The sequence below is a fragment of the Triticum aestivum genome, chromosome 2D, assembly GCF_018294505.1.
Source record: "Triticum aestivum cultivar Chinese Spring chromosome 2D, IWGSC CS RefSeq v2.1, whole genome shotgun sequence".
Lineage (NCBI taxonomy): Eukaryota > Viridiplantae > Streptophyta > Magnoliopsida > Poales > Poaceae > Triticum > Triticum aestivum.
Window position 1 is genome coordinate 479,180,324 of NC_057799.1, and position 25,465 is coordinate 479,205,788.

At 49.4% G+C, this 25,465-nt stretch overlaps 1 long non-coding RNA gene across 3 annotated transcripts; it reads right to left on the minus strand.

Annotated features, from left to right (window-relative positions):
- Positions 1 to 17,866: 17,866 nt before the first annotated feature.
- On the minus strand, positions 17,867 to 22,481 carry LOC123053953 (uncharacterized). Of its 3 annotated transcripts, none has more exons than XR_006425984.1 (4): positions 22,085 to 22,481; positions 21,906 to 21,964; positions 19,114 to 19,387; positions 17,867 to 18,314 (listed from the first exon to the last, which is right to left on the minus strand). It is a non-coding gene; the product is annotated as an uncharacterized lncRNA (long non-coding RNA). The 3 variants fall into 3 exon arrangements; XR_006425982.1 differs by having other exon boundaries at positions 19,114 to 19,221; positions 22,085 to 22,479; XR_006425983.1 differs by having other exon boundaries at positions 17,867 to 19,387; positions 22,085 to 22,480.
- Between the last annotated feature and the right edge of the window lie 2,984 nt (positions 22,482 to 25,465).

The following is a 25,465-nucleotide window of genomic DNA, read 5'->3' on the forward strand; positions in this document are numbered from 1 at the left end:
AGTACTCATCCAAAGTACTCGCAAGCAAGGAGCTAAACTACATATGCATGGGTATATGTGTAAAGGGGCATATCAGTGGACTGAACTGCAGAATGCCAGAATAAGAGGGGGGATAGCTACTCCTGTCGAAGACTACGCTTCTGGCCATCTCCATCTTGCAGCATGTAGAAGAGAGTAGATTGAATTCCTCCAAGTAGCATCGCATAGCATAATCCTACCCGGCGATCCCCTCCTCGTCGCCCTGTTAGAGAGCGATCACCGGGTTGTATCTGGCACTTGGAAGGGTGTATTTTATTCAATATCCAGTTCTAGTTGTCATAAGGTCAAGGTACAACTCCGGGTCGTCCTTTTACCGAGGGACACGGCTATTCGAATAGATAAACTTCCCTGCAGGGGTGCACCACATAACCCAACACGCTCGATCCCATTTGGCCGGACACACTTTTCTAGGTCATGCCCGGCCTCGTAAGATCAACGCGTCGCAGCCCCACCTAAGCACAACAGAGAGGTCAGCACGCCGGTCTAACCCTATGCGCGCAGGGGTCTGGGCCCATCGCCCTATGCACACCTGCACGTTGCGTACGCGGCCGGAAGCAGACCTAGCCTAGTGGCGTTTCAGTCCAATCCGGCGCGCGCCACTCAGTCGCTGACGTCCCGAAGGCTTCGGCTGATACCACGACGCCGGGATACCCATAACTACTCCCGCGTAGATGGTTAGTGCGTATAGACCAAATGGCCAGACTCAGATCAAATACCAAGAACTCGTTATGCGTGTTATGTCGAAGTAACCGCGGACGCCGTCCAGGGCCAGGCCCACCTCTCACCTAGGCGGTCTCAACCTGCCCTGTCGCTCTGCCACAAAGATCCACTTGCGGGTACTCCTACGAGCCGACCCGACTTTAGTCATCACATGTGTCATGTATTTAGTATATAAGTATATACCCGTGATCACCGCCCAGGTGATCACGGCCCGATAGTATAGCACAGCAGACGGACAAGAATGTAGGGCCACTGATGGAAACTAGCCTCCTATACTAAGCATGTAGGATTGCAGGTAAAGGTAACAACAGTAGTAGTAAGGACAGGCTATGCATCAGGATAGGATTAATGGAAAGCAGTAACATGCTACACTACTCTAATGCAAGTAGTATAGAGAAGAATAGGCGATATCTGGTGATCAAGGGGGGGCTTGCCTGGTTGCTTTGGCAAGTAGGAGGGGTCGTCAACTCCGTAGTCGAACTGGGCAGCAGCAGTGTCGGTCTCGTAGTCTACCGGAGAGAAGAGGGGGAAGAAACAGTAAATACAATGCAAACATAAACATGACGATGCAGATGGGAGAGGCATAGAATTCCAGCCCTTCGATTTCCATGGGGACATCGATGCCAACCAAGGAGGTTTGACACTGTCCCACGGGGGTTTTGACCAGTACCGAGGTGTTCATCTCCTCACATTTAACGTCGTGCTTGTATGCAAAATCTTCTGACATGAATGAATGCGATGCACCTGTATCAAATAGAACAGAAGCTGATACTGAATTTACGAGGAGTGTACCCATCACAGTAGCAGGCTGGTCTTGAGCTTCGTTGAGATCAACGTGGTTGGCATAAGCACGACCATAAGACTTAGCATTGTTGTTGCGGGGCTGGTTGTTACCACGGCCAGTTGCTGGAAGGGCCAGTTGATTCTGGTTCTGGTTGCATTCTCTAGCACGGTGTCCTGGTTGACCACACCTGAAGCACAAGCCATTATTGGGAGTGGGAACAGGAGCTTGGGACGGTGGAGCTGGAAGTCTTGACTGCCTAGATGGTGGTGGAGGCAGACGAGGTGCAGCATAGGTCTGCCTTGGGGCAGATGCATTTGGACGGTACATGCTGTTCGGGATCCATATCTTACGCTTCTGGGAGGGCGAGCCCGAAGATGAGCCCGTGTCACGGTTGCGCCTGTGAGAGCTCTGGTATTCTTGCAGACCAGTTTCGACATTGATGGCCTTGTTCACCAAGGTGGCGAAATCAGCAAAGTCATGCACTAGAAGTGCGAGCTTGATGTCAGCTTGAAGGCCATCACGGAACTTCTCCTGTCTACGTGCATCAGTTGCAATGTCCTCTTCAGCATAGCGAGACAAGTCCGGAAACTCCCGCTGATAAGCTTCAACAGTTTTGTTGCCTTGGGTGAGGTTGCGGAACTCACGCTTCTTCCGGTCCATGACTCCCTGAGGAATGAAGCGGGCACGGAAAGCTGCTTGGAAGTCTGGCCATGTGATGACTGTTCCAGCTGGCAGAGTACGCCTGTGGCTGTCCCACCATTGAGCTGCGGGTCCCTTCAAGAAGAAGGAAGCAAAGGTGACATAGCTGGAAGGGGCTACATCAGCAGACTCCATCTCATAGGTGATGTCATGGAGCCAGTCATCAGCATCCAGAGGCTGAGTTGAGCTGCGGTAGATGGTTGGGTTGAGGCGTATGAAATCTTGAAGAGTCACTTGGGCTGGCTGCTGGTTCATATTGGGGCGAGGAAACTGAGCCATCATATTTTCCATGAATTGGCGGTTCAGTTCAAACTGTTGGATCATACCAGCCATGTACTCAGGTGGTGGTGGGGCATTGCCACCACTACCACGACCACCTGGTCTAACCATCCTGCTAATATATAACAGGGGTAGTTCAGCATTGAGAAATTTGCAAAGACAAGAATCATTCATGATGAAACATGCATAATGAAAGGAGCACGATAGCTACTACATAGTAGTCGGCATAACTTACAAAAGGGGTCATGCATAGAGTTCAGTACATAGAGTTCAGTACATAGACTAAAACATCATAGGCGGCACACAGGCTCGCGGCGAATGCATCTAACACTACAAGCAAGCCTACATCAGTCCCAAGAGGTACTGTGGAGGTAATCGTAGCCCGACAGCTGGTAGTGAGGCAACGAATAGCCCTCCACGTCAGCAGACTGGGGGCCGCGGATACTCAGGTGTAGAGCCCGACGCTCGGGTGGCAGAAGAGGACCAAGTGCGGGAGAGTAGCCTCCCACCTCTGGCCAACCGACACCGTGGGGCATCACGGTCCTGGCTGGGTAGATCGCAGTACGCGGTAGCTGTCCAGATCGGACAAAGGGGTGCAGCAGCGTCAGAGCACGGTAAAGGTGCTGACGGGTGGTGTACATCTCGTGGCGAAGAGCTCGGTTAGCTCGATCCAGCCCATCAGCATGCAGAACCAGGTTCTCATGGTAGAAGGGCTCTTGGGTGACAGTGGAGTAGGCAGCAGTATAGTATCCCTCCGCACCAACATCAGATGCGATAGCAATGTGCCTGAAAGGGGAGGTGTCCAACTCCCGATACTCTCCACGAAGACGTGTTAGAGCAGCATAGGCAGCATCGTGGACAGCCATATCGATGGTCACATCAACACCATGTGCGGTGTGCAGCACAGTAGTGGAGTCATACTCCCGCGAGTAGAGGTGAACGATGGCACGGTACTGCTCCTGGTTAAAGTCCTGGTACTCCTCGTAGACGGTGTACTCAGGGTGCCAGCGATAACCCAGATAGGTCATCATCTCAGCTAGCACAGCAGGTGATCCCGAGGCACGAATGGCCGTCGTGTGGCGCACGACCTGCCTCGTGGGTTCCATCTGAAAGCAAAGATGTTTCAAAGGAGTCAAATGACAGTGTGTGAATTGTTCAATATACTATTCTAAGAAACAACTATGGCTTATCCAACTTTGGGGTGAATGCGGTCACGGGATCCTAGTGTTAGAGTTTGTAAATTCGTTTAACCCGAGTAGAAGAGAGTTCAGAGTCCCAGAGTAAAGGTCGAGGAGTAAAAGATCCTAGTACCACCCAATGGCGACGTGGGCCCGTAAGACACACAGCCATGTTAGTAAAAGTTTTTGTAATGTCTAGACTCGACTTCGGCCAAGGAGTGTGGAAAGGGGGATTCCTACAGGCAGTCGGCTCTGATACCAACTTGTGACGCCCCCGATTTGACCGTACACTAATCATGCACGCAAATGTGTACGATCAAGATCAGGGACTCACGGGAAGATATCACAACACAGCTCTACAACATAAATAAGTCATACAAGCATCATAATACAAGCCAGGGGCCTCGAGGGCTTGAATACAATTGCTCGATTATAGACGAGTCAGCGGAAGCAACAATATCTGAGTACAGACATAAGTTAAACAAGTTTGCCTTAAGAAGGCTAGCACAAACTGGGATACAGATCGAACGAGGCACAGGCCTCCTGCCTGGGATCCTCCTAACTACTCCTGGTCGTCGTCAGCGGCCTGCACGTAGTAGTAGGCACCTCCAGTGTCGTAGGAGTCGTCGTCGACGGTGGCGTCTGGCTCCTGGACTCCAGCATCTGGTTGCGATAACCAGATAGAAAGGAAAGGGGGAAAAGAGGGAGAGAAGCAACCGTGAGTACTCATCCAAAGTACTCGCAAGCAAGGAGCTACACTACATATGCATGGGTATATGTGTAAAGGGGCATATCAGTGGACTGAACTGCAGAATGCCAGAATAAGAGGGGGGATAGCTACTCCTGTCGAAGACTACGCTTCTGGCCATCTCCATCTTGCAGCATGTAGAAGAGAGTAGATTGAATTCCTCCAAGTAGCATCGCATAGCATAATCCTACCCGGCGATCCCCTCCTCGTCGCCCTGTTAGAGAGCGATCACCGGGTTGTATCTGGCACTTGGAAGGGTGTATTTTATTCAGTATCCAGTTCTAGTTGTCATAAGGTCAAGGTACAACTCCGGGTCGTCCTTTTACCGAGGGACACGGCTATTCGAATAGATAAACTTCCCTGCAGGGGTGCACCACATAACCCAACACGCTCGATCCCATTTGGCCGGACACACTTTTCTGGGTCATGCCCGGCCTCGTAAGATCAACGCGTCGCAGCCCCACCTAAGCACAACAGAGAGGTCAGCACGCCGGTCTAACCCTATGCGCGCAGGGGTCTGGGCCCATCGCCCTATGCACACCTGCACGTTGCGTACGCGGCCGGAAGCAGACCTAGCCTAGTGGCGTTCCAGTCCAATCCGACGCGCGCCACTCAGTCGCTGACGTCACGAAGGCTTCGGCTGATACCACGACGCCGGGATACCCATAACTAGTCCCGCGTAGATGGTTAGTGTGTATAGACCAAATGGCCAGACTCAGATCAAATACCAAGAACTCGTTATGCGTGTTATGTCGAAGTAACCGCGGACGCCGTCCAGGGCCAGGCCCACCTCTCACCTAGGCGGTCTCAACCTGCCCTGTCGCTCTGCCACAAAGATCCACTTGCGGGTACTCCTACGAGCCGAGCCGACTTTAGTCATCACATGTGTCATGTATTTAGTATATAAGTATATACCCGTGATCACCGCCCAGGTGATCACGGCCCGATAGTATAGCACAGCAGACGGACAAGAATGTAGGGCCACTGATGGAAACTAGCCTCCTATACTAAGCATGTAGGATTGCAGGTAAAGGTAACAACAATAGTAGCAAGGACAGGCTATGCATCAGGATAGGATTAACGGAAAGCAGTAACATGCTACACTACTCTAATGCAAGCAGTATAGAGAAGAATAGGCGATATCTGGTGATCAGGGGGGGCTTGCCTGGTTGCTCTGGCAAGTAGGAGGGGTCGTCAACTCCGTAGTCGAACTGGGCAGCAGCAGTGTCGGTCTCGTAGTCTACCGGAGAGAAGAGGGGGAAGAAACAGTAAATACAATGCAAACATAAACATGACGATGCGTGACATGACAATGAGCAGTGCGAGGTGTGTCCTAACGCGACAGTAGGTGGTACCGGCGAAGGGGGGGAACATCCGGGAAGTATTCCCGATGTTTTGCGTTTTCGGACAGATGGACCAGAGGGGGAAAGTTGCGAGTTCGATAGGTTAGGGAGGTGTGGTGGACGAACGGACTCCGTATCCGGATTCGTCTCGTCGTTCGGAGCAACTTTCATGTTGAAAATATTTTAATCCGAATTACGGTTTAAAAGATATGATTTTCTAAAGATTTTATTAATTTCTGGAATTTAATTAATTATTTAATTTAATTCGAAATTTGGATTTATGACATCAGCATGATGTCATGCTGACATCAGCAGTCAACTGTGGTTGACTAAGTCAAACTGACATGTGGGTCCAGTGGGACCCACCTGTCATTCTCTGTTTAGGTTAATTTAATTAACTAATTAGATTAGTTTAAACATGATTAATTAACTTAATTAATTTAGTTAATTAATTAAAATTATTTTTATTTTTATTTTCTTTCTTTATTTATTAATTTTTATTAATTAATTTATTATTTTTAGTATTATTATTATTATTATTATTATTTTATTTATTATTTTCTTTTAAATCATTCATTTGTTTTTTCCCTTTTGTTCTGTGCGTGGGCCCCGGCTGTCATTGGGCCAGGGGGGGTTCGGGCCCAGGGGGCAGTGGCTCAGGGGGGGCGAGGCCCACCTGGCAGTGGCCCAGGGGGCACTGCGGGTTTGGCCCACGGGTGCGAGCGCGGGCGCCCGTTTGTGTGCACCGCGGCACCAGAGGGGCGCCGGCCGGGGTAGGGCGAGGCCGGGCCGGGGCACCAGAGCCAGCGGGCGTCCGCCGGCGAAGCTGCAGGCGGGCGGCCAGGGGGCGCGCGGGCGCGCGGCTGGGAGGTCGGGCGTGGGGAAGAAGCAGCGGGAGGGGGGCGCGGTCGAGGCCATGGGCCTGCACGCGACGGCGACGGGAGCAGCAGCAGGTAGCGACGGCAGCGGGCGCACGTGCTCGAGGGGAGTAGGGCGCGACGGTAGTGGCGGGCGGCCGGCGGTGCGGGAGCGCGTGTGGGGGCGGGCCGCGGCCAACGGCCGGAGCTTGGGCGACACGGGCATGGCCGAGCGCGAGGCTGGGGCGCGGGCCGCGCGGCGGGGCGAGGGAAGGAGAGGAGGGGCGTGGAGGTCGTGGCCTCACCGGGGGTGTAGGGACGGGGCAGCGGGGCTCGTGGAGGGGGTCGGGGACGACGCGACGCAGGGGAGGAGGGGAAGCAGGCCGGCGGGGGGGGGTGCTCCGGCGACGGCGAGCTCCGGGCGGCGACCGCAACGGGGCGGTCGGCGACGGTGGCCTCCTCTCGATCCCGTTCTGGATCGGGGGAGGGAGGAGGAGATATTATTGGGAATCGTAGCATAATTTTAAAAAAATTCCTACGCTCACCAAGATGCATCTATGGAGTCTACTAGCAACGAGGGGAAAGGAGTGGATCTACATACCCTTGTAGATCGCGAGCGGAAGCGTTCCAATGAACGTGGATGACGGAGTCGTACTCGCCGTGATCCAAATCACCGATGACCGAGTGCCGAACGGACGGCACCTCCGCGTTCAACACACATACGGTGCAGCGACGTCTCCTCCTTCTTGATCCAGCAAGGGGGAAGTAGAGGTTGATGGAGATCCAACAGCACGACGGCGTGGTGGTGGATGTAGCGGGTCTCTGGCAGGGCTTCGCCAAGCTTCTGCGAGAGAGAGAGAGGTGTTGCAGGGGAGGAGGGAGGCACCCAAGGCTGTAGTTTCTGCCCTCCCTTCCCCCCTTTATATAGGCCCCTGGGGGGGCGCCGGCCCTAGAGATGAGATCTCATGGGGGGGCGGCGGCCACAAGGGGGGGAAGGGGTTGCCTTGCCCCCCAAGGCAAGGGGGAACTCCCCCCCTTTAGGGTTCCCAACCCTAGGCGCATGGGGGGAGGCCCAAGGGGGGCGCCCCAGCCCACTAGGGGCTGGTTCCCTTCCACTTTCAGCCCACGGGGCCCTCCGGGATAGGTGGCCCCACCCGGTGGACCCCCGGGACCCTTCCGGTGGTCCTGGTACAATACCGGTAACCCCCAAAACTTTCCCGGTGGCCGAAACTGGACTTCCTATATATAATTCTTCACCTCCGGACCATTCCGGAACCTCTCATGACGTCCGGGATCTCATCCGGGACTCCGAGCAACTTTCGGGTTTCCGCATACATATATCTCTACAACCCTAGCGTCACCGAACCTTAAGTGTGTAGACCCTACGGGTTCGGGAGACATGCAGACATGACCGAGACGCCTCTCCGGTCAATAACCAACAGCGGGATCTGGATACCCATGTTGGCTCCCACATGTTCCACGATGATCTCATCGGATGAACCATGGTGTCGAGGATTCAATCAATCAGTATGCAATTCCCTTTGTCAATCGGTATGTTACTTACCCGAGATTCGATCGTCGGTATCCCAATACCTTGTTCAATCTCATTACCGGCAAGTCTCTTTACTCGTACCGCAATGCATGATCCCGTGACTAACGCCTTAGTCACATTGAACTCATTATGATGATGCATTACCGAGTGGGCCCAGAGATACCTCTCCGTCACACGGAGTGACAAATCCCAGTCTCGATCCGTGCCAACCCAACAGACACTTTCGGAGATACCCGTAGTGCACCTTTATAGTCACCCAGTTACGTTGTGACGTTTGGCACACCCAAAGCACTCCTACGGTATCCGGGAGTTGCACGATCTCATGGTCCAAGGAAAAGATACTTGACATTGGAAAAGCTCTAGCAAACGAAACTACACGATCTTTTATGCTAAGCTTAGGATTGGGTCTTGTCCATCACATCATTCTCCTAATGATGTGATCCCGTTATCAATGACATCTAATGTCCATAGTCAGGAAACCATGACTATATGTTGATCAACGAGCTAGTCAACTAGAGGCTTACTAGGGACACGTTGTGGTCTATGTATTCACACATGTATTACGATTTCCGGACAATACAATTATAGCATGAATAATAGACTATTATCATGAACAAAGAAATATAATAATAACCATTTATTATTGCCTCTAGGGCATATTTCCAACAGTCTCCCACTTGCACTAGAGTCAATAATCTAGTTACATTGTGATGAATCGAACACCCATTGCGTCCTGGTGTTGATCATGTTTTGCCCTAGGGAGAGGTTTAATCAACGGATCTGCTACATTCAGGTCCGTATGTACTTTACAAATATCTATGTCTCCATTTTGAACACTTTCACGAATGGAGTTGAAGCGACGCTTGATATGCCCGGTCTTCCTGTGAAACCTGGGCTCCTTCGCAAGGGCAATAGCTCCAGTGTTGTCACAGAAGAGAGTCATCGGGCCCGACGCATTGGGAATCACCCCTAGGTCGGTAATGAACTCCTTCATCCAGACTGCTTCCTGTGCTGCCTCCGAGGCTGCCATGTACTCCGCTTCACATGTAGATCCCGCCACGATGCTTTGCTTGCAACTGCACCAGCTTACTGCTCCTCCATTCAAAATATACACGTATCCGGTTTGTGACTTCGAGTCATCCAGATCTGTGTCGAAGCTAGCGTCGACGTAACCCTTTACGACGAGCTCTTCGTCACCTCCATAAACGAGAAACATATCCTTTGTCCTCTTCAGGTACTTCAGGATATTCTTTACCGCTGTCCAGTGTTCCATGCCGGGATTACTTTGGTACCTTCCTACCAAACTTACGGCAAGGTTTACATCAGGCCTGGTGCACAGCATGGCATACATAATAGACCCTATGGCCGAGGCATAGGGGATGACACTCATCTTTTCTCTATCTTCTGCCGTGGTCGGGCATTGAGCCGTGCTCAACTGCACACCTTGCAATACAGGCAAGAACCCCTTCTTGGACTGATCCATATTGAACTTCTTCAATATCTTGTCAAGGTATGTACTCTGTGAAAGACCAATGAGGCGTCTTGATCTATCCCTATAGATCTTGATGCCTAATATATAAGCAGCTTCTCCAAGGTCCTTCATTGAAAAACACTTATTCAAATAGGCCTTTATACTTTCCAAGAATTCTATATCATTTCCCATCAATAATATGTCATCCACATATAATATGAGAAATGCTACAGAGCTCCCACTCACTTTCTTGTAAACACAGGCTTCTCCATAAGTCTGTGTAAACCCAAACGCTTTGATCATCTCATCAAAGCGAATGTTCCAACTCCGAGATGCTTGCACCAGCCCATAAATTGAGCGCTGGAGCTTGCATACTTTGTTAGCATTCTTAGGATCGACAAAACCTTCCGGCTGCATCATATACAACTCTTCCTTAAGGAAGCCGTTAAGGAATGCCGTTTTGACATCCATCTGCCATATCTCATAATCATAGTATGCGGCAATTGCTAACATGATTCGGACGGACTTCAGCTTCGCTACGGGTGAGAAAGTCTCATCGTAGTCAACCCCTTGAACTTGTCGATAACCCTTAGCGACAAGTCGAGCTTTGTAGATGGTCACATTACCATCTGCGTCCGTCTTCTTCTTAAAGATCCATTTGTTTTCTATGGCTCGCCGCTCATCGGGCAAGTCAGTCAAAGTCCATACTTTGTTTTCATACATGGATTCTATCTCTGATTTCATGGCTTCTAGCCATTTGTCGGAATCCGGGCCCGCCATCACTTCTTCATAGTTCGAAGGTTCACCGTTGTCTAACAACATGATTTCCAGGACAGGGTTGCCGTACCAATCTGGTGCGGAACGTGTCCTTGTGGACCTACGAAGTTCAGTAGTAACTTGATCCGAAGCTTCATGATCATCATCATTAACTTCCTCCCCAGTCGGTGTAGGCACCACAGGAACATTTTCCCGCGCTGCGCTACTTTCCGGTTCGGAAGGGGTGACTATCACCTCATCAAGTTCCACTTTCCTCCCACTCAATTCTATCGAGAGAAACTCCTTCTCTAGAGAGGACCCGTTCTTGGCAACGAAGATCTTTCCTTCGGATCTGAGGTAGAAGGTGTACCCAATAGTTTCCTTAGGGTATCCTATGAAGACGCATTTTTCCGATTTGGGTTCGAGCTTTTCAGGTTGAAGTTTCTTGACATAAGCATCGCATCCCCAAACTTTTAGAAACGATAGCTTAGGTTTCTTACCAAACCATAATTCATACGGTGTCGTCTCAACGGATTTCGACGGAGCCCTATTTAAAGTGAATGCGGCAGTCTCTAAAGCATAGCCCCAAAATGAGAGCGGTAAATCGGTAAGAGACATCATAGATCGCACCATATCCAATAGAGTGCGATTACGACGTTCGGACACACCATTTCTCTGAGGTGTTCCAGGCGGCGTGAGTTGTGAAACTATTCCACATTTCCTTAAGTGTGCACCAAACTCGTGACTTAAATATTCTCCACCACGATATGATCGTAAGAATTTTATTTTTCTGTCACGTTGATTCTCAACTTCACTCTGAAATTCCTTGAACTTTTCAAAGGTTTCAGACTTGTGTTTCATTAGGTAGACATACCCATATCTACTTAAATCATCAGTGAGAGTGAGAACATAACGATATCCTCCGCGAGCCTCAACACTCATTGGACCACACACATCGGTATGTATGATTTCCAATAAGTTGGTTGCTCGCTCCATTGTTCCGGAGAACGGAGTCTTGGTCATCTTACCCATGAGGCATGGTTCGCACGTGTCAAATGATTCGTAATCAAGAGACTCCAAAAGTCCATCTGCATGGAGTTTCTTCATGCGCTTGACACCAATGTGACCAAGGCGGCAGTGCCACAAGTATGTGGGACTATCGTTATCAACTTTACATCTTTTGGTATTCACGCTATGAACATGTGTAACATCACGTTCGAGATTCATCAAAAAATAAACCATTGACCAGCGGGGCATGACCATAAAACATATCTCTCAAATAAATAGAACAACCATTATTCTCGAATTTAAATGAGTAGCCATCTCGAATTAAACGAGATCCAGATACAATGTTCATGCTCAAAGCTGGCACTAAATAACAATTATTGAGGTTTAAAACTAATCCCGTGGGTAGATGCAGAGGTAGCGTGCCGACGGCGATCACATCAACCTTGGAACCATTCCCGACACGCATCGTCACCTCGTCCTTCGCCAGTCTCCGTTTATTCCGTAGTTCCTGTTTTGAGTTACAAATATGAGCAACCGCACCGGTATCAAATACCCAGGAGCTACTACGAGTACTGGTAAGGTACACATCAATAACTTGTATATCACATATACCTTTGGTGTTGCCGGCCTTCTTCTTGTCCGCTAAGTATTTGGGGCAGTTCCGCTTCCAGTGACCACTTCCCTTGCAATAAAAGCACTCAGTTTCAGGCTTGGGTCCATTCTTCGACTTCTTCCTAGTAACTGGTTTACCGGGCGCGGCAACTCCCTTGCCGTCCTTCTTGAAGTTCTTCTTACCCTTGCCCTTCTTGAACTTAGTGGTTTTATTCACCATCAACACTTGATGTTCTTTTCTGATCTCCCCTTCCGCTGATTTCAGCATTGAATATACCTCGGGAATGGTCTTTTCCATCCCCTGCATATTGTAGTTCATCACAAAGCTCTTGTAGCTTGGTGGAAGCGACTGGAGGATTCTGTCAATGACCGCGTCATCCGGGAGATTAACTCCCAGCTGAGACAAGCGGTTGTGCAACCCAGACATTCTGAGTATGTGCTCACTAACAGAACTGTTCTCCTCCATTTTACAGCTGAAGAACTTGTCGGAGACATCATATCTCTCGACCCGGGCATGAGCTTGAAAAACTAATTTCAGCTCCTCGAACATCTCATATGCTCCATGTTTCTCAAAACGCTTTTGGAGACCCGGTTCTAGGCTGTAAAGCATGCCGCACTGAACGAGGGAGTAATCATCAGCACGCTGCTGCCAAGCGTTCATAACGTCTTGGTTCTCTGGGATTGGTGCTTCACCTAGCGGTGCTTCTAAGACATAATCTTTCTTGGCTGCTATGAGGATGATCCTCAGGTTCCGGACCCAGTCCGTATAGTTGCTGCCATCATCTTTCAGCTTGGTTTTCTCTAGGAACGCGTTGAAATTGAGGACAACGTTGGCCATTTGATCTACAATACATAGTGTAAAGATTTTAGACTAAGTTCATGATAATTAAGTTCATCTAATCAAATTATATAATGAACTCCCACTCAGATAGACATCCCTCTAGTCATCTAAGTGAAACATGATCCGAATTCAACTAGGCCGTGTCCGATCATCACGTGAGATGGACTAGTCAAGATCGGTGAACATCTCCATGTTGATCGTATCTTCTATACGACTCATGCTCGACCTTTCGGTTCTCCGTGTTCCGAGGCCATGTCTGTACATGCTAGGCTCGTCAAGTCAACCTAAGTGTATTGCGTGTGTTCCGAGGCCATGTCTGTACATGCTAGGCTCGTCAACACCCGTTGTATTCGAACGTTAGAATCTATCACACCCGATCATCACGTGGTGCTTCGAAACAACGAACCTTCGCAACGGTGCACAGTTAGGGTGAACACTTTCTTGAAATTATTATAAGGGATCATCTTACTTACTACCGTCGTTCTAAGCAAATAAGATGCAAAAACATGATAAACATCACATGCAATCAAATAGTGACATGATATGGCCAATATCATTATGCTCCTTTGATCTCCATCTTCGGGGCACCATGATCATCTTCGTCACCGGCATGACACCATGATCTCCATCATCATGATCTCCATCATTGTGTCTTCATGAAGTCGTCACGCCAACGATTACTTCTACTTGTATGGCTAACGCGTTTAGCAACAAAGTAAAGTAAATTACATGGCGTTATTCAATGACACGCAGGTCATGCAAAATAATAAAGACAACTCCTATGGCTCCTGCCGGTTGTCATACTCATCGACATGCAAGTCGTGATTCCTATTACAAGAATATGATCAATCTCATACATCACATATATCATTCATCACATCTTCTGGCCATATCACATCACATAGCACTTGCTGCAAAAACAAGTTAGACGTCCTCTAATTGTTGTTGCAAGTTTTTTTACGTGGTTTGTAGGTTTCTAGCAAGAACGTTTTCTTACCTACGTATGACCACAACGTGATTTGCCAATTTCTATTTACCCTTCATAAGGACCCTTTTCATCGAATCCGTTCCGACTAAAGTAGGAGAGACAGACACCCGCTAGCCACCTTATGCAACTAGTGCATGTCAGTCGGTGGAACCTGTCTCACGTAAGCGTACGTGTAAGGTCGGTCCGGGCCGCTTCATCCTACAATGCCGCCGAAACAAGAAACGACTAGTAGCGGCAAGAAGAATTGGCAAACTCAACGCCCACAACTGCTTTGTGTTCTACTCGTGCATAGTAACTACGCATAGGCCTGGCTCATGATGCCACTGTTGGGAATCGTAGCATAATTTTAAAAAATTTCCTACGCTCACCAAGATGCATCTATGGAGTCTACTAGCAACGAGGGGAAGGGAGTGGATCTAAATACCCTTGTAGATCGCGAGCGGAAGCGTTCCAATGAACGTGGATGACGGAGTCGTACTCGCCGTGATCCAAATCACCGATGACCGAGTGCCGAACGGACGGCACCTCCGCGTTCAACACACGTACGGTGCAGCGACGTCTCCTCCTTCTTGATCCAGCAAGGGGGAAGGAGAGGTTGATGGAGATCTAACAGCACGACGGCGTGGTGGTGGATGTAGCGGGTCTCTGGCAGGGCTTTGCCAAGCTTCTGCGAGAGAGAGAGAGGTGTTGCAGGGGAGGAGGGAGGCGCCCAAGGCTGTAGTTTCTTCCCTCCCTCCCCCCCTTTATATAGGCCCCTGGGGGGGGCGCCGGCCCTAGAGATGAGATCTCATGGGGGAGCGGCGGCCACAAGGGGGGGAAGGGGTTGCCTTGCCCCCCAAGGCAAGGGGGAACTCCCCCCCTTTAGGGTTCCCAACCCTAGGCGCATGGGGGGAGGCCCAAGGGGGGCGCCCCAGCCCACTAAGGGCTGGTTCCCTTCCACTTTCAGCCCACGGGGCCCTCCGGGATAGGTGGCCCCACCCGGTGGACCCCCGGGACCCTTCCGGTGGTCCCGGTACAATACCGGTAACCCCCGAAACTTTCCCGGTGGCCGAAACTGGACTTCCTATATATAATTCTTCACCTCCGGACCATTCCGGAACCTCTCGTGACGTCCAGGATCTCATCCGGGACTCCGAACAACTTTCGGGTTTCCGCATACATATATCTCTACAACCCTAGCGTCACCGAACCTTAAGTGTGTAGACCCTACGGGTTCGGGAGACATGCAGACATGACCGAGACGCCTCTCCGGTCAATAACCAACAGCGGGATCTGGATACCCATGTTGGTTCCCACATGTTCCACGATGATCTCATCGGATGAACCACGGTGTCGAGGATTCAATCAATCCGTATGCAATTCCCTTTGTCAATCGGTATGTTACTTACCCGAGATTCGATCGTCGGTATCCCAATACCTTGTTCAATCTCGTTACCGGCAAGTCTCTTTACTCGTACCGCAATGCATGATCCCGTGACTAACGCCTTAGTCACATTGAGCTCATTATGATGATGCATTACCGAGTGGGCCCAGAGATACCTCTCCGTCACACGGAGTGACAAATCCCAGTCTCGATCCGTGCCAACCCAACAGACACTTTCGGAGATACCCGTAGTGCACCTTTATAGTCACCCAGTTACGTTGTGACGTTTGGCACACCCAAAGCACTCCTACGGTATCCGGGAGTTGCACGATCTCATGGTCTAAGGAAAAGATACTTGACATTGGAAAAGCTCTAGCAAACGAAACTACACGATCTTTTATGCTATGCTTAGGATTGGGTCTTGTCCATCACATCATTCTCCTAATGATGTGATCCCGTTATCAATGACATCTAATGTCCATAGTCAGGAAACCATGACTATCTGTTGATCAACGAGCTAGTCAACTAGAGGCTTACTAGGGACACGTTGTGGTCTATGTATTCACACATGTATTACGATTTCCGGACAATACAATTATAGCATGAATAATAGACTATTATCATGAACAAAGAAATATAATAATAACCATTTATTATTGCCTCTAGGGCATATTTACAACAGATATTTCGGGGGGGGGAGTGGGGGGTGGCTGTCGGTGAGTGGGTGGGGGTGAGGGGATAAGGTGAGAGGGGTGGGCCGGCCGGCTGGGCCTGGGGGGGTCGGCCCAATTGGGCCAGGGTCCAGTAGGGGGGCTTCTTCCTCTTTTTTTGTTTGTTTCTCCCCTTTTGTATTTTCTTTTTATTTATTTATTTTCTTTTCTGTTTTAATTCATTTAAAAGCATTTAGGCATTTTATAAAAATATGTTTTCTTTAGTATAATTACCCTTGTACTATTTGGCACCCACCGAACATTTTGTTTCAATTTTTGAAAAACTTTTTCTGTCGGCATTAATTTAAATTTGAATTTTGAAACGGTTTTGGATCATCGCACGGTTAACAACAGTAACCGAGGTGACTTGGCATGATTAGCGGGGAATTACTGTAGCTTGATTCCCCGGGCGTTACACCGGGACTCCCCGTCATGAAGACGGAGCCCGGGCTCGCCGGCGGCGTCAAGGAGGAGGCGCTCGATGACGAAGCGGCCCTCAAATGGGCGCGCGACGACTGGGCGCAGACGGAGATGGAGCGCTAGTGCGCCGCCTTCGCGCGGTTCGAAGCTCGTCGCCGTGGTCGAGGCGAGGGAGGCATCGTCGTCCTCGAGGACAGCGACAACAACGACGACGCGCCGCCACCGCCGGTCCGCCATAGAGACGCCGAGCAGGGGTCCAGCAGGGGAGGCTGCGCCATCAAGAAGGAGAAGGCCGCCACCGACGACGAGGACGACGGCGACGTCGGCGACTTCGCCGCGCTGATCGACTTCTTCGCCCCGTAGATGCCTTTTTTTAATAATTTATGTAAACGCCGAACATGTTGAATATGAATGTCAAGTGTGCCGAATTTTAGCCGAACTTTGCCGAATTCAGATTTTTTTTTAAATAAAAAAAACGCGTCTGGGGCGACCCTGGGGCGAGCGGCTGGGAACCCGCTCGCCCCCGCGCCGATTTTAGCGCCGGCTCGCCCCCAGGGGCGCGTAAAATCACCGCCTAGGGGGCAACGGCTGGAGATGCTCTTAGGACTTAGGCGTGCGGAAGACGTAGGGGATTTTTTCCTTGTTGTGGGGCGGGGCGTTGCGCTAGGCGAGAAGGACGGTCCAGTCCATGCCACCCAAGAGCATAACAGGAAACGCACGGACGCGGAGTTTTGGCTCCTGAGCTCATCTGCACCCACGCTCAGAAAAAATTAAAACAAATACTAGAAAAATTCAAAAAATTACAAACATTTTTTGGGCGGTAGATAATTGGACGCGTGAGATCCGCTCCAAATTTCAACTCATTTGAGCATCTGAGCAGCTCTCGGCAAAAAAGATAAAATCGGGGTCTGTAAAAATGTTTACTGTTCACGCACTGTTCTGACCCGATTTGTCTTTTTTGCTGAGAGCTACTCAGATGTCCAAATAAGTTGAACTTTGGAGCGGACCTCACGCGACAAATTATCTATCACACAAAAAGAATTTGGAATTTTTTGAATTTTGCTAGTATTTATTTTGATTTTTTTTTCTGAGCAGGAGCAGATGAGCCTGGGAACCGAATTGGATATCCGGAAACGCATAACCTTTTTCCTAGGAAAGGAGCATCACCTTGAATTCCAGTTTTTCAAATTAATGAATAATCACAACATAGATTCACCCCAGCCAAGATATACGGGTGGTGTATTTTTTTCTCACCTTTGAATTCCAATTTTTCAAATTAATGAATAATCACGACACATGCTAACGATCACAGAACTGAACAAGTCACTACAGGAAACTTAAAAACTCCACCTCATACAGGAGGGGCAGCAGGTAACCAAAACAATAGAAAGAAGGTCAGGCCCTCGGGCTCGACAAGAACAACACAACCGCACTTCAGCAAGAGCGAGGAGATCCTACCAGCCCCCTGTATATGTCAAAGCTCTAATCACAGTATAACTGGAAAGGCAAAAGGCATAACATTAACTGGAATCACAGCATCACAACCACTTCATTACATACGGAAAGGTAACCAGGATGCTCGCAAAAGACATCCCCCAGACCCACAGACCGAGCCAAATGCAGCAACAGCAAAACCTTCACTTGGTTACCGTAGGGTTGTCACTAGTAGCATCTCAAAGGATTCTCATCAGAGCCACAAAATTGGTCCCTCGGCAGCTCAGCCCCTCTCTTCAGCGCATCGAGGCTCCTGTCTCCTGAAGCCCTCCCCATGAGAGCAAAGCATATATGTGTTCGCTGTTTGGTCATTCAGACCATGGAGACTGTTTTCTTGCGAGTTAGTTTGGTTATTTCATCCATAGATAACAGTTGCAGTCTTGGAGTATTTAATTAACCCAATTTCCACCACGGCTCAGGATTCGCAGCCTATTCCAGTCCTCAGCTACAAGCTGAAATGTAAGCAACACCACAATCTGAATGCATTACATGTCAGATAAATTTCGCTCTGCTTAGGAAAGGGATGCACTGCAAAACAATTGCCTCCCCAAAAACTAACATCATTAATGCAAAATGATCCAATGATTCCTATTGCCTGAAAATGATCTATCTCCTGTCACAGCCAGTTAGATACATAGACATCATAAAAAAATGATTTACTGCGGTTAATATTGCAAAAGGTGTACTGGGTGAGATCACTATCGTGTTGACATCCAATCCATGTGACACGACGATTTAGTTATAAAATAATATTTTTATATGGCGCAAGCCCTTCACTATGTCAACATTATTTTTGAACTATGGACATTAATTACTATGGTAGTGTTGTTCCTAACAAAAATACAGGTCCAGAGTAGTCAAACTTCTATCCCTGCTTGGGTGGATAGTCTAAACAGGACAATGTCAATCTCATAAATCCATTTCTCTATTCACCAAATGTTCATTGGAGATAACACCTGTAGAAGGGAAACCCACATACCTAGGGAGCAAGTGCAGCTTACTGCCTTTGATGAATATATACTTAAATATAATCTATTTTGTGGGAAGAGCACATCTTTTCTAAATAGGAAATATGCCCATTGCATAAGTAATGATGGTGTAGCACATATAACATTGGTGACATACTGATATACAAACTGACAATTTCACAACCTACAAGACTGAGATGTGTATAGACAACTAAACCAGATATACGTCACGAACTTAAATTCAATCCAAGTAAGATGTGCACTGAGTTTTAGGTGCACGAACTTGGTCATCCTCATAATTCATATGATCCCATGTTTCAGGTGCTTTAACTTGAGACGTCCTATCCGAGTAGTCAAGTAGAGACTTGTACGTTACCATGTTGGTTGTTGGCTGTAAAAAGCAAAAGCAGCTGCATTTAGTCAAGAGTATTAGGACAAAATCCTTATGAACGGGATATCTTGGTATTACTGAATTATCGTAAAGAGTAACCATAACTTGCATCGGGTAGGCAAGTAGAGACTTCAGATCAAACCAAGCGGTCAGCTTGGTAAGCTACCTACAAAAATTTGCAATAAAAAAAAAGAGAGACTTCAGATCACCCTTGTTGTAAAGAGCGAAAGTAGGTGCGTTAATGGGCCTAATAGGCCTGGGCTGGCGGTATAGCCCGTTAGTCTTAGGGTTAATTAGAGATAAGGGTCGCTTGCTTAGCGGTCAAGTAAGCCTTGCTGGGGAGTCAAGTAAACCTCTCTATATAAAGGAAGGAGATGTATCAATCTAATCAAGCAAGAATTAAGAAGGAAATCCCTTCCCTCTTGCCCGGCTGTGGGCAAAAAGGCCCCCGGTCGGCCCTCTCGCGCCCTCCTTCTAGCAGCACCATAACAATTTGGTATCAGCTTTCCCGAATTCGATAGCCCTCCACCGAGTTCTTCCCACCCGCCGCCGCCGCACACCTACCTGCCGCCACCAGCGTCTTCATCGGCGCTGCTGCCCCACACAGCAGGCGCGCCGGCATTGGGCGTGCTGGCGTCCTCAGGGGCAATTCCACCCCCTGCCCCGACGCTGTCCGCCCTCGTCCTCACCCCGGAGCAGATGACAGCCGCAATCCTGGAATTACGGCAGGCCGTGGCGGGCATCAGGGCCTTCCTCGTCGGGCCCTATGCGCCCCAGCCGCATCCCCAGCAGACACCTCCACCGCCGCCACACCAACAGCAGCTACCCCCGCCGCCGCCGCCCTCGGACGCGACCACGGCGCCAGTCATCTCGTACCAGTATGGGATGCCCTACGACGGGACTGCGACAACCTCGTTCCCATCAGCGCTGCCGCCGTCCCAGGGCGTCCCCATCCAGCAGATTTCTGCCGTCGCCGTCACCGCTTCCGGCTTGGATCGCTACCCGCCACGTGTCGGTGGCGGTGAGGCTGCAGGCTGCTGCGCGCGGCCTCCTAGCGCGTTGGCATGTGCGGGAGATGCAGCTGCCGCTCCTCCCAGTTGCGCTTCACTGCGCAAAGGACCTCGATCTCGTCCGCTGCGTCGGGGATCTTGGGCATGCTGTTTTCCCCACGGACGGCGGGCATATGCTGTTTTCCCCACGGACAGCGACCTCAAAGTCTGCGACATTGGCGGTTGGGGGGGGGGGGGGTGCACCCCTCCTCGCCATTCTCCATCGAAAGCCCTCCACTCTTCTTTGTGCAGTGCAGACCAACAGCCGTCCGGCGGGGAGAAGGCATGGTGTCACCGACAGGAGCGCACCGCGTAGCACCACTGCATTCCGCCGCCGGCCGCCGCGAGGGCGTCTCTGCTGGTCGCTCTTGCGACCACTTCCAGGTGGCCATACACATGCACTCCTTTTGTCCAGATGGTGTCCATGGGATCCAGGTGGCTGTACACGTGCACGTCCGACGTGCGGATGGTGTCCACTTTATGTTCAGGGGTCCAAAATAAAGCGTCCCAGTCCATTTCAGGTTGAGAGTAATAAAACAAGCCGAGATGTAAAAGGCTTGTTTTTAGGTGTTAGGTTTGTGTTGCGTCGAGTCATGGTTATAAGTTGGTTAGGTTGCAGCTCGAGGACAAGCTGCATGTCCAGGTGGGGTGTAGTGTTAGAGTACGTAATGGGCCTAATGGGCCTGGGCTGGCGGTATAGCCCGTTAGTCTTAGGGTTAATTAGAGATAAGGGTCGCTTGCTTAGGGGTCAAGTAAGCCTTGCTGGGGAGTCAAGTAAACCTCTCTATACAAGGGGAGGAGATGTATCAATCTAATCAAGCAAGAATTAAGAAGGAAATCCCTTCCCTCTTGCCCGGCCGTGGGCCAAAAGGCCCGCGGCCGGCCCTCTCGCGCCCTCCTTCTAACAGCACCATAACAAGGTGCATTCAGCCCAACGTATTAGGATAAAATTATTATGAACAGGATACCGTAATGAATGATTTTGTAAATAGTGACTATGCGATGCATCCATCCTTCAATAACTTGTTTCTATCAAAATCATCAATTTGATCAGTTCATTTTGTAACCAGGAACAGATATTTGCATGTATAATAAAATGAAAATTCTAGGTTGGGCATGTCCAGCTCGCAAAGCCTATGACAGTAAGGTTATTCTAGTACCAAACTGGAGGTGTCATATCTGTTGCACGGACTCGCTTCCATGGTGGTGACAAAAAGTAATTTTACTGCCTTTAGCAAACATGCAGACATGAAGCATTCCACGACAACTAACACCGGATTCAAGGGCGGCTGTTTTTACTGAAACATGTCTACTATAATCAGAAGAGCTCAAAAGTTGCTTAATAGCTTGAAAAACTATCTGTCATTGTCACCTAAGGAGTACAATACTGCAGTATTCCGTAATTCCAGAACATAAAATAGCATGGAATCCATTTCACTGCACTATTACTCAGCAAGTCAGCATACATTTTAAACTTGCAAGACCATAATCAGCAGTGCAATGAGAGGCAGAGAGCTTGTAGTCAATGAACCCGATAATGAGATATGAATATCAAACCAATGTTTTTCATTCAAGTGAGACCTGCAACTCCATTTAACACGCCAAGCGGTAGCGGGGAGGGCAGAGAGCGGCAACCTGATCTGGGAAAACCTCGACGTTGTGACCTTGGGCAGGCGGCTTGTCTGTCAGCGAATCTGAGCACAAGTATTGCAGATACACGTAAGACAAATGTATTGCAGTAATACTGGTGCCTGGGAGCTTGCCCCCAAAGCAGCCACCATCTGGTACGGCGCCCGCTGTTGGAGACCACTCACCTCACTGTCGGGGATGGGCTGAAGACCTTGCGGAGGGCGGCGCCCTCGGGGTGGGCGGCGATGCTGAAGAGCGCCACGCTGGGGAGGGGAACCTCGCGCAGCCACCGGCGGTTTGACGGAGCGGAAGGGCCGAGGGCGCCGGAGACGGCGGCGCGAGGTAGGTAGCTAGCTAGGGTTTGGAGCGAGCGAGTGGCGACGGTTAGGTCGGACCCAAATTAGGAGGATTGCGATTCCGGTTTGGTCGCTCCCGGTCACGGGCTCACGATTCGGTCACTTACTAAACACAACATGATGGGGCGGACACTCCGCTGCTGCCTGGCACGGCCCCGTCGCCGGAGCCCGGAGAGACGAGCGCCCCACCTCTCATCTCATCTCAGAAAATTCTTTTTTCTTTTTGGCGTAGCAACAAAAAAGAAAAGGACAGCGCTAACGCCCACACGTGTGGTGGGAGGCAAACCCACCCACACGTCCTATAACATAAAGACTACGTCATGTCACCATATGCATGCATGTGGATTTTTTTTTGGATTTTTAGTTTTAAAAATGTTTTATCTTTTAAATGAAAAATCCGATTGAAGATCTGTTTTCACCATTAAATCCCTCGCGACGAGATCTTCGAAACTAGATCTCATATCAATATATTTTGACGAAATTTTTTTTGGGTTAAAAGTTGCCATGTCTATTGCACATGAAGTGCCATGATATTTACACTGAAATTGCCATGATATGTTTCAGCTATTTTCTTCTATATTTAAAAGTAAATTTTGACATATTATAAAACAGGGAATTAAGAAACTAGACTTGCCATGCACAATAAACTAAAATTGTCATGATACATGCACTTAAAATTGCCATGGTTCATACAAAAAAATATTTTGATGGTCAAAATACTGGAATTGCCATCATCAAAAAACTAAAATTGCCATGATCTATAAATTAAAATTGCCACATGGCAATTTTAGTTTAAGCACTATGGCAAATACAGTGTAAACATCATGGCAACTTTTGGGAAAAAAATTTCGTCCAAACATATCAACATGGGTCTACTTTCGAAGATCTCGTCGAGACGGATTTAATGGTGAAAACAGATTTTTAATTCATTTTTTGATTAGGAGATAAAATATTTTTAAGCCGAAAACCAAAAAGATTTCTACTTATGTCATCTGTTCATACGTGGCAAAATGAGTGGTGATGAAGGCGTGTGGGCGATGTGTAGGCGTTAGTTTTTCAGATAGAAGGAAAAAAACTATTGACTGGGCCGCACTGGGCCGAACCCATAGGCTCCACAATAGAGAGAGAGAGAGAGAGAGAGAGAGAGAGATGCCGTTGCTCTTCTTCTTCATCCTCTCCCGCCCCCGCTCCCTTTTCCTCCCCGTCTCTGCAACAGCCAACAGCCCTCCTCCTCGTACTCCTCCTCTTCGCTCCGATCGTGCCAGTTTCCCGTTTCGCGCTTCGCAATGGCTGATCGGGAGACTCCGGGGAGTCCGACCACCACCTGGGTGGAGAGGTTTCGCCTGTTCTTGGGCCGCCTGACCAAGAACCGGCGAGGCGCCAAGGTAGGGCACGCCGGCCCCGGTGCGCCCACGCTCGTCCCTCCGCCGCCCCCGCCGCACGACCCCGAGCTCGTGAACGCCGTCGCCGGCGACGAGGCCAAGGCCGACGCCAACGAAGGGCGCCGACGCCCAAGGGGCAAGAACAAGAACAAGAAACAGAACGCAGGCGCCATCAATTCACCGGAGCTGAAGCAAGAGGGGCTGGAAGATCCCGCCTCCGAGGACAGCACGCTCGAGACGCTCGCCCCTCCGGTCATCATCATCGCCGCCGCCCAGGAGATCCCGCGGTCGTGCCCGCCGTCGTCGTCGAGGAGGCCCGAAGGAGCAAGGCCAAGAACCAGGCCCAAGGGACGCTCAAGCAGGAAGATGCGCTGGGCGAGCGCGAGTCGTTGGCCCCTCCGGTCAACATCGCCGCCACCCAGTAGCTCCCCACCGCCGAGACCGACACGGAAGGTTGGCAGGTAGTAGCAGGAAAGAAGCGGCATGGCGGACGGGACGAGCGTCCTGCCCAAGGACTCGCCCCTACCGCCCAGCACAGGCATGACCCCAAGAAGCAGCCGTCGCGCTGGAGCTGGACGGCAGGCCCTTCTCGCCCGACGCCTCAGCATCATGCTCCAGCGTACCCTGCGTCGACTCGTTCCAAGCCGACTCTGCCGCGAATCGCCGCCCGGGTACGATCTCTTGATCCTGCTCCTGTTCAATCATCAGTAAGCAGCTGTATCCTGTATGCATATCGTTCAGAAACTTCACTTCAGGTTTCAGTTGATGTTTCGTCAGACATTTTGTTAGTGATTGTCCAGAAACTTCACTTCACATATTTTTTATGCCAATTGAAAAGAAAATGCTTATGTTGATCCCCTTAACATCAACATCAACTTATGTTATCAATTTATGGTCATAAGCTAGTCGTCTTTCTGCTTAATATCAATATCATGTTCTGTTCAACAGCAGCCGCGCTGGACGCCTTCTCGTCAGACGCCTCAGCGTCACGATCGTCGATCTCCTCCGTGCCCTGCCGCTGCTTCGGCTCCTTCCAATTCCAAGTCCACTCCTCCGCGAATTACTGCCCAGGTACAATCGTTGATCCTTCGATCTTCACTAATCTATATGCATATGGGTTCAGAGAATTCACTTTCAGGTTTCAATGTGGTGTTTTGTTAGTGCATAGCTCAGTTGACTTCTGATATTGTGTTAGTGCAATTCAATATAATTTCTGTTCAAGCATACCAACAAATGCACTCACTTTTGGTTTGCTTTCCTAAGCTGCTGACTTTTCTTCTGATATCACCTAACCAAGTGAAAATGGAGCTCTCCAAAGCTCTCTGTACCTCCAAATTAACTTCAGGTTTCAATATGGTGTTTCGTTAGTGCATCGCACAATTAACTTCAAATATTGTGTTAGTGCAGTTCAATGTGATTTCTGTTCAAAGCATACAAGCAAATGCACACACTTTTGGTGTGTTTTCCTAAGCTGCTGACTTTTCTTTTGATATTACCTGACCAAGTGAAAATGGTCCTCTCCAAAGTCGTCTGTACCTTATGCTCAATTCCACAACATTGTCTGTGTGCGTAAATCCTTCCTGTAGACTGTATATCCTCTTGTAGTCATGGTTAACAATTCTTTCTGCTTAACATCAACTAGCTTAAGTTGATTTCCTTTTGCTGTCAATTGGGGAAGAAAAGGATTATGTTGATCCCCTTAACATCAACATAAGCTTATGTTATCAATTTATATTCTCATAAGCTAGTCGTGTTTAATCATTATCTCTTTCTGCTTAACAGCTACTAGCTTATGTTGATCCCCTTATGTTGGCAATTATGCACTAGT